The 10,155-nt window shown below is 39.2% G+C and overlaps 1 protein-coding gene across 2 annotated transcripts in view; it reads right to left on the bottom strand.

Moving 5' to 3' along the window:
* The window catches only part of LOC106519871 (transmembrane protein 132D-like), a gene marked incomplete at its 3' end in the record, with an annotated part of 206,719 nt that overhangs the window by 172,234 nt on the left and 24,330 nt on the right, over positions 1-10,155 (bottom strand).

Raw genomic sequence — 10,155 nt, forward strand, 5'->3', positions numbered from 1 at the left:
GATACTTCATGAAGCTGCGTGCCTGCTTCCCTTTGTCAGCTAAATGTGTAAACGCTAAAGAGATGACATTGTGATTTATTGAATTGCAAATGAGCCGGCGGAGGGATGGGAGGATTTCCGGGGACGTGAGCCTCGCTGCTCCTCTTGTTTGTCTTCTTGGTGCGTCCAACTCCCATCCATCAGAGCCTAAAGAAGGAGCGACAGCACCCCCTAGTGGCCATTTTAAAGAAGAGTTCCAATTCCACTGAAGTGGACTCCTGTCTGCACATCTGTCCATCCTTATTGTCTCCGATTATGTCCAGTAGGTGGGGGGGGTCATTGAACCTTACAGAAAGTAATCTCTAGATATAAATCTACAACTAATACATGATTTGAAGCAAACCTGCTGAAGGTGGCAGCTAYGACTGAATTTCAGCTAAGCTCAAATAATGCTCAAAGCTCTTTACAGACATACTTTGGTGTGGTAGCTGARAGGTACTCAAAAACACAAATGCTCTACAGATTTTATAGCATTTGCTTAAAATTTTGACATTACCTTTTGGAGTCAATMTTTTTTCCAGAAAAATATCCCATGAATCAGTGAACATATTTTAATAACTTTCATGTTAAAAAAATATGTATGTATGGCCTGAGCTTGTATAATGCTACAGTCATTCACACTAACCATACAAAGAAAACTCATATGTGAGCCATCATATCAAAATGAGGATTAAGTCAAATTTGGTCAAAATGACCTAATTACATTTTCAGATTCTTGGCTCTAAAAGCTACATTTTGACACCTGGATCATTCTGATGTCATCATTAAATCCATATATATGACTCAATTTGTCTTGTTGGGTACAATAATACATAAATGTTTGGTCTGAATCCTGATTTTATGTCATTTTAATGAGGAATTTTTGATGTCATTATGAACAGGAAACCTCAAATTATATGTGAATATTGAGATTGCCCATCTAAAAAGAAACAAAACTTTGCTAGCTCACAGAGAAAACCTTAAAAATTTAAGGTGTTTTTCCTCAAAATCAGGTTTTTTGTTGCTACCACTCAAAAAAGTCTTCAAATTTTAGTTTTATGATTATATTTCAGACAGTTCATTCAAATGATACATTGATAAGGCATTTATTCATTTTATTTTGACAAAATACAATTTTTTGTTAACATTTTAGGCAAAACACTAAATTTGCCCATATCTCCACATACCACTTTTGGACTTAATCCTCGTTTCAATGTGATGGGTCACATACGTGCACGAGGAGAACATGTAAACTCTAAAGGTTCAGGCCAGGAGGCGATCCTCTCCATCGAAAAGTAACATTTCTAACCACTGCACCGCCGTGCMGCCCCTACGTTTACTATCATTTATCATTTTTCTTTTCACTGAGTGACTTTCCTCTCAACGAGCAGCCTATTTYGCTGTGACTTAAGTTTGAAAAATTTATTTTTAACTGATCCATTCCTCTTGGGCCGCAGCGGAAGCAAGGCATTAGTTCAGCAAGCRTGCAGTAAAAAAAGTAATATTTGTACAAATAATGTGTCTGTATACCAAACCCCCCAGTGGCTGTGGGGAAGAAAATCTGACACTGTTWAAAAAAATAAAATAAAATAAATTATTTCCCCGGTGCATTTTGCAAAATGAAAAAAAAAATAAGTCATTTTGTACAAATATTGAAAACTTGATTATCAAGCATTTTAAGCTACAACCNAGTCATTTTGTACAAATATTGAAAACTTGATTATCAAGCATTTTAAGCTACAACCCCTTCACCCTGTAAAGAAAAAAATTAAAAAATAAAAAATAAAACAAAGCCTTTTTCTTTGTGACAAAGTAATTGGCAAGTTCATGGCAAACTTATTTTCCCATTTCCCTTTTAACATCGTATTACTTGTCACCTTAGACAAAGCCTAGGAGGCGGCAAGTATTCATTATATCATGAGGAGGAAGGTATTCATCACAAAAACTGGATTGTCATTTTAGAGTGAAACTCCTCAGAAACGAGCTTCAGTGTATGTTAGTCTATAAATTAGGGGGTGGGGGAACGGTTTGCTGACCGCAGACACTGATCCGTCCTACTTTTTAAACCTCAGTCAGGAGTCCCATGCAGCCAAACTCCTACACAAATCCCACTTTTTACGGCAAGAGTGCAAGATTTTGTTTGGGCTTCTCTTCCCTCCCAATACCCAGGAGTACCCATTCGAACATGCCGCACCCCATCTGTTTAGGAGCCTGCTGACAGGTTGAACGGGAGTTGTATTTCAATCGTATCATCTCATATATTTTAGCGGGACGCCAAATCTTTAGGGATGTTGTCAAAGACCCCGAACCGTGATCCATATCTGCTGTGTGGGGAAATTAATTGATAAAAATCTTTGGGATAAATGAAAGTGAATCCCACGGAGACGTCCTGCGGTGTGGACAGGTACACGGATTCCCAACGTGACTGAGAAGATAAACACTTAAAGGGTCTTTACAAAAAGGAGGGCATTTAAAGGGAAACAAAAAAATCACAAACGTTCCTATCAATATGCTGGTTTATAAAGCCAACAAATAAATTTTGCTGCAGGCTGACAGATGGTCTATATCAGTGCTGGCACATACTGCAGCCAGTCAACATAAGGCACAACTGTGGAGTAGAATGGTGTGAAACAATTTGCCACTACATAGTTCACACACTTGTGAACACTTAAGTGTATTTTTACGGTCTGTTTTTGTGTGCTCAGTTAATACACATTACTCTTCACACTTATAGTAACAGTGTAGGCATTTTAATCGATTACATTATTTGAATACTGTAAATATTTCTGCTTCAATAATTTTTTTCACTACCTGCTGCATGTTTTGTTTATTTGAACCGATAGATGTGTGTTTAAATGGATGTCTAACAGCAAACCTCTTGCAAAGAGGGTTGCAGGAGTTTGACTCTCCGGTCTGCAAGTGGCTCTGAAGACGACTAATGATCAGGTTTCCCCGAGACATTCTGTGGAGTAAAAGTTCAAGGTCACCTTTAAGTGTTGATTCAGTCTCTGTAAAAATCAAGCCAACATTCTCAGTTCAAAGTCAAGCTCGTCTCCAGTGCAAGGTGGACTCTGTCAGAGCTGTCACTCGTCTATAATCCTGTTTGCGGTGTTCATGGACACAATCTCAGGACATAGTGGAGAGGACTGTGTCGGGTTTGAGAACCTCAGGATTTTTTTTTTAGCTCTGGTAAACAGTGCTGGCTCTAGCCATTTTGGTGCCCTAGGCGAGTTGAAGTGCACCCCCCCCACCCCCAACTATGTCCCACCCACCCCAATTTGAACCCCTAAAAACCAGTTTGACAGTGTAAGGTACCATGTAAACTTAGATTTATTTATAAATAAATAAATAACAACATAGGCTACATGTCAACTTGTACGGATTGTCCGTAAGTTATAAGGATTTTATGTCATTTTGCAGGTATACGGACATATAGGGCAATCTCATGGGTTTTTTCGTCTTACGGATTTTTTCAAAACCTCATTTTCAAATTTATCTAACATGTCAGAGCCTGTAGGATGATTTAAAAAACAACAAATAACATTAAATAGCCATCTTCCAACCTGTTCTGCCGGTAGAATTAAGTTTTGAACTTTTTTCACTCTCCATTCCTCCTGCTTCACAACGGGCACAATCACATCCTCGGCGAGGCTGAAAGGGGCACTGAGCAGAGTTACAACCAGGGATTACAAATAATTACTTTTTTCTTCTGCAGTTTGGCGCCCCCTCCAGCAGATGGCGCTCTAGGCGACCGCCTAGTTCGCCTATGCCAAGAGCCGGCTCTGCTGGTAAAGATGATGTGTTTCTGTTGGCGTCTTCAAGTCATGACCTTCAGCAGGCCCTGAGACATTTTGCAGCTGATTGTGATGCAGCTGGGTTGAAAGCCAACTTCTTTAGCTTCGAGAACAACGAGAACGCTCAGTCTGGCATCTTTGCCTCAAGAGAAGTAGTCTTGGTTGCGAGTGATAGCAGGGTGGAGCGGGAGACGGAGCCATAAACTGGGGCTTAATCTGCTGTAACGAGGGCGTTGCTTCGGTCTGCTGTGGTGAAGAATCTAGACATCTTCATCGCCACCTGATGTCTTTTGGGAATCTCCAAAACATCACAGCAGGTCCTACTAAAATCTCATGTACAGTATTTTGGTCACTGCTGACAATCCTCTCCATCATCTCCACTGTTTTCCCAGGCTCCTTCTCATTCACACACCCGATTTTATCTGCAAACCAGTCTATTACTACTTCGAACCAGGAGGGGGTCAGAGCTGATGCCAAATACTGCATACGAGAAGACAAAAAACAAAACATCTTATGTCACAAGTCAACATGCTGGAGTACAAAACAACCTAAGAGTTTTTTCAAAGAACAACTTTATAGTAACTAACTGCGGGTTATGGTTATTAAATCATAGAACCTAGTGTACCAAAGAGCTCAGGTTCATAAATGGCGCATTATATCATTTAGAAAGCTCTCAAAAAGGGAATTAGGAAGAAATAACGCCGAGTTGGCTCTCGCTTTTGTGCTTCTTGGATACTGATGCTTGGGAAAATGATTTTTTATGAGCAGAGCGAAAAGGGCGCTTGTTGAAGTACACAACCTTCTATTCAAGATCTGGAAAAGATGCTGTGAATAGGGACAGCCGCTGAGAAAGCACGCCTCTGTCTCAGGTCAAAAGGCTCTTGTAGAAATTCCGCCGACAGCTTGTTCAGACGCTACAATCCACTTGGCGACTGGGAAAAGATGAGCACCACTGAACCTTCTTATTTACTTCCTATTTTTATTTTTTTACTATTTTTTTCGGTCTCTCCCTTTCTGTCTCTGTGTTGCTCCTTTTCTCTCTGCCTCTCGCTGCAGTCAGAGTACCAAAGACATCTCCTTGCTCACTGGAGCAAACGGAGTACATTAGAATCCAATTAAAAACTGCTGAAGAGAACTGCTCAGGCTTAAAGTGTGCAGTCATGTGTGTGTGTGAGTGTGTGTGTGTCCACACGTGTTTGTACGCTCATGAGTGTGTCTGCCGATCATGTGTGAGAGCTTATGGCCACGCAATGTGTGGAGGAGTCTGTTGGTGCACGTTTACTTGTTGTTTTGGGACCYGTTTCCTCTCAAATCAAACCATTTACAGCAGGGCAAACGTTGATTCGGTGACACATGGTTTTTAACTTCACTTGGCTTCTGTTCACATGTTGAACGAAATTAAAACAGTGATCAGCAGCGCGTGCATGTCAGGGAATCAATATCTTTGCGTCRCATGTCAGACTGAAATCATATTCGATGTTTAAAGTCAGAGATAGAACTGAATTGAATTGAATTGAAATGAACTCTCAGAGTCAAAAAGAAAAAATTTGTATAGGTCTTCTGGACGGGTTCTTCTCTAATGAAACATTTCGTCTCTCCTCCAAGAGACTTCTTCAGTCTGAGAGTTTCAGGCAAAATTCAGGCTTTTAAGCACTGCCTCCATGTGACTGATACTCACATCACATGGCTATAGTTGACACCTAATTAACACCTACTGTATTGTTAACAGGGGGTGGAGTGATACTTGCAATAGCAGCGCTGTAGGAGGGGGACAATTGAAAACGGAGGCCTCCACCTCTGTTTAATGATGGACGGTCTTTCTTCACAAAAAATGGCTTCTTTTACTCCTCTCTCAAACCAACGTTCCTCTCTATCAAGAATGAGAACATCCTCATCTCTGAAAGAGTGCCCGCTGGCCTGTAAATGAGTGAAAACTGCAGAGTTCTGGCCACTAGTTCTAATGGCCAGAACTCTGCAGTTTTCACTGAAGAAGTCTCTTGGAAGAGAGACGAAACGTTTCATTAGAGAAGAACCCGTCCAGAAGACCTATACAATTTTTTTCTTTTTGATTTTTTACCTGGATTACTGAGATGCATCAGGACACTCTCAGAGTCAAAGAAACCAAATACACATAACTGAAATTCTACAACTTTTCCAAATAGAATCTATTGTGCACAAACCTACGTACAGTATAAAAGTAATGCCTCCAAGGAATTACTTTTCTCTGCAGTTAAATTGCAGAAAATCTGTTTTGAGGAAATCATTAGTTACTGAATTTGGTTTTGTATCTCCATAATAAGAAAAAAGTAAACAAGCAAATTACATAGAAAATTTAACATTACACCACTTTCATTTTACAAATTGTAAAAAAAACAGTTGTTTCCATTTCTTATTGTCGTTTTTGCACTTTTTTTCCTCATTGAGCAAAAAGCCCGGAAAAAATGATAATTCCTCATGTTCTGCTTCACTTATGCTCAAGTGAAAGCGGTCATGATTCTAACCCCATTACATGGTGCTTTTCACAACACAAGAGAGCTGACAAATACTTTGACAGTTCCTAAACATTTCTGTGGCCCTGAGCTGTTTAAAGGCCCGTTAAATAAAGTCGTTCTCACGTGTCCGCGCAATGGCTGCTTTTAAAAGGAAGAGAGCCAACAATCTGCTGGAAGCCAGAACAGAAGTGCAACCAGATGAATAACTGTTCATCGACCGATGTGCACTCGTGTTAAGAGCTACACCTCTAAGGCTGTTGAAGTCTGTTCTGTCTATTGAGAAAGATATAATGAAAAATATATTAATAATAATGATAATTACATTTCAAAGATCAGTTTTTTTATTGCTGCTTTAATAGAAAACACTTTCTGACGTGAAAATTCTCAAAAGAATGCACATTTATCAGATATTTTGCTAACATAACAGAGAAGCAAATGATCAAATTTGTGACCCATCATATTGAAATGAGGATTAAATCAAATTTGGGCAAAATGACCAAATCATATTTTCAGATTCCTGGCTTTAAAAGGTACACGTTGACACTTGGATCATTCTGATATCATAAACGGAACCAGGGATATGCCTTAATTTGTCTTGTTGGTTACAATAATACATTACTGTTTGGTCTGAATCCTAATTTTTATGAAGAATTTTTCATTTCGTGATGAAGAGAAAATCTCAAATAGTATTTGAATATTGATATTTCCCAGCTGGAAAAAAACAAAAACTTTGCTACCTGAAGGTAAAATCTCCAAATTAAAAGGTGTTTTTCTTCAAAATCTGTGTTTTTTTATTTATTTATTTATTTATTTGCTACTGCTCAAAAAAGTGCTTCAAAAAATTTAATGATTATGTTTCACACAGTTCATTCAAATGAAACATCGATAAGGCTATTTGTTATATTTTAACAAAATGCAACTTTTTAAAGTGTTTTTATCAAAACGGTATATTAGCCTATTTTTCCATACACCACTTTTAGACTTCATCCTCGTTTCGATGTGATAAGTCACACACAGATATGAGCAAAAAATAAAATAAAATGGCAAAAGGCAAAAGGGTGATTACAATTGACCAATCATAAAAAAAATCATCAAACTTAGCCTGCAGCTACAAAGTGCAACAAAGAAAGGACGGGCAACATACAGCAATATACGTTTTCCTATAAACAAGACATGAAACTTTGAAAACAAAAAGRATCACAGCTGCACAGCCTAGAATGCAAAGGGGTCAGGAGGAATAGCATTTTCTTCAATATCTGAGTGCAACTGCTGTAAGTTAATCTGACTATCTCGATMGCAAAGTGTCAGCGGAGTGCTCACTGCCTGGTTAAACAGCGTTTCTCTGAGATCACTCATGGTAACAGAGAAAAGAAAAGTGGATTTCCAGATGGTGAGGATTGTTTTTCTCCTYGACTACAGTGATAACAKCAGAGAAAGTGGTGTGTGTAAAGAACACTGAATGCAGTGCATTTCTTCTGCTTTGTATCACATCGCAGACCGACACACGCAGGACGCCGTGTTTTCATACAGCTGCTTGTTTTTCTGTCMCATTTCTCCACGATGCATCGTTTTACTGGTATGGACTCACCGAACAATATCACACATTCTCTTCCTTGTCAGAAACAATCAAAATCAAAGGCTGATTACCCTGTGACAGAAATTGGACAATTTTCAGCTTGAATGAGTTTGAAATTCCTTCAAAATCTATATGTATGGATTCTGAAAGATTTCGGTTCTTGTTTAGATGAAACACAATGCCAGAAGCAGGATCAGTAAAAACTACATCATTGTGAAGTTTCTTTTCCATCTGCTCTGTTGTGTAAATAAAGATTGGGATGTCAGTCTGCTGCAAAATTCTACACAAAATAAAGAGTTTTTGTGAAGATGAGGTCATTTTACGTGACAGATTTTGTAAAATAAATTGGCTCTAAATGTGTGGTTTCAGCTTTACAAACTTTATGTACCCTGTATGAATAAGTGGCAGTTTCTGTTTATATCGTTCTTTAATCTCTGTACATTAAAGGGATCCCTGATTAGTTGTAACATTAGACTTTATTTGATAAACTTATATTTAACTGCAAAATAAAGACTGTAAAAATACTGTAGGCTGTTTGATTTTAAAAATTATAAAAACTAAAGTTTAAAAATATGTTACACGGACGGGGCCATTTTATTTACACACAAAGCATTCTGGGTAAATGATGATGTGGATAGGTCATCGGTGCGAGGCTGCTAGCAAGCTATATCCTCCATGAAGGTTAATCTTGGACAATATCTGATGATCGACTCTTTKAAATGAAACCAGAGAGCGTTGACAGAGAGGAGAAGGTAGAAATGACTCAGCCTGGAACTGAAAATATGGATGGAGGACCTCAGTTTAGCTTGTTTGTCGCGCTAGCGCCAAGCTAATACATATAAGGCAATACAGTGTCGGCGCTAGCGCGAAGGCTAACAGGCTAAACTGAGGTTCTTCTTCCAGGAAGCAGCTCTGTTGTCCTCCATCCATATTTTCAGTTACAGGCTGAGTCATTTCTGCCTTCTCCTCTCTGTCAACGCTCTCTGGTTTCATTTAAAAGAGTCGATCAGCAGATATTGTCCAAGATTAACCTTCAGGGTGGATATAGCTCGCTAGCAGTCTCGCACCGATGACCTATCCACGTCATCATTTACCCAGAATGATTTGCGTGTAAATAAAATGGCCCTGTCCTTACAAAACTAAACAGCCTTTCAGTATTTTACAGTCTTTATTTTACAGTTAAAATATATGTTCATCAAATAAAGTCTAATTTTACAACTAATCAGGGATCCCTTTAATGGTCCTGTTGTGAAAATGGTCATTTAACATGACAAATACCCAACTCTTTTCTAAGCATGTGTGCGCAACATGCAAAAGGTTAGAYGCAAGTGTTGCTGCCATGATGACAGCTTGTACTTCTTGTGTCTTCTGCACAGTTTCTGGCCCCACAAATGCGAACCAAGATCAATTACGGAGAAACCCCGAGCTCCTTCCTTGCTTCCTCTCTCCTGCTACAGATGCAATTTACTCGCCCGCCGTAAATCAATGGAGACAAGTGGGGCTAATTTAGACCATTTTATGTCAATTTGGCCTTGACCCCTCCCCATCACGCTCACAAAGCCACACACTCACATCCCACTTAATGACTAGCTGCTCTGGAGTTTATTACGCAGAACTGAGGGCCACCCTTTACTCTCACTGGCAGGACACAGAAACACACGCTCGCACACACCAGCACGCATTCGCACACAAAAACACTCGACTCCCCGTTCCACGCGCACACACAAACCGTGGTGTGTAGACCATAACTCCTGGCCCCACTGCTTGAGATTTCCATATTGGTTCTGTCAGAGACGATTTTGTTTACAGGGCCCTTTGGATGAAATAACTGCACAAGAGACTATCAATTACCGGGAGAGAGAGGAGAGCGCAGCAGGAGAAGGTGGATGGAAAAGAGGATAGGGAGCGAAGTAGAGCGAAAAGAGAGAATGTAAAAGTTCAGGAAACACTGGAAATGATGAGAGGGGGGGGACTGAGAGGTCAGAGCTGAACAAAACAGTGTACTGACAGAGGTATGAAACATCAAAATGCACATAAATATTGTTAAAATGTGTGAACCAGAAATATTTATAGTTATTTGTTAAATGTAGCWGTGTTTAACTGTTGTCCATTTTATCAGGTTACTCTGGTTCAAAAGTTTTACTGAGTTTGTTCAGATTAGATATCAAGTCATGATTACAAAACTTACTGGTTAAAAGACCAGAGCTGTAAAGTAACTAAGTACAAATACTTTTTTACTGTACTTAAGTAGAATTTTTGGGTATCTGTACTTTAC

The sequence above is a fragment of the Austrofundulus limnaeus genome, unplaced genomic scaffold, assembly GCF_001266775.1.
Source record: "Austrofundulus limnaeus strain Quisiro unplaced genomic scaffold, Austrofundulus_limnaeus-1.0 Scaffold84, whole genome shotgun sequence".
NCBI classification, from domain to species: Eukaryota; Metazoa; Chordata; class Actinopteri; order Cyprinodontiformes; family Rivulidae; genus Austrofundulus; species Austrofundulus limnaeus.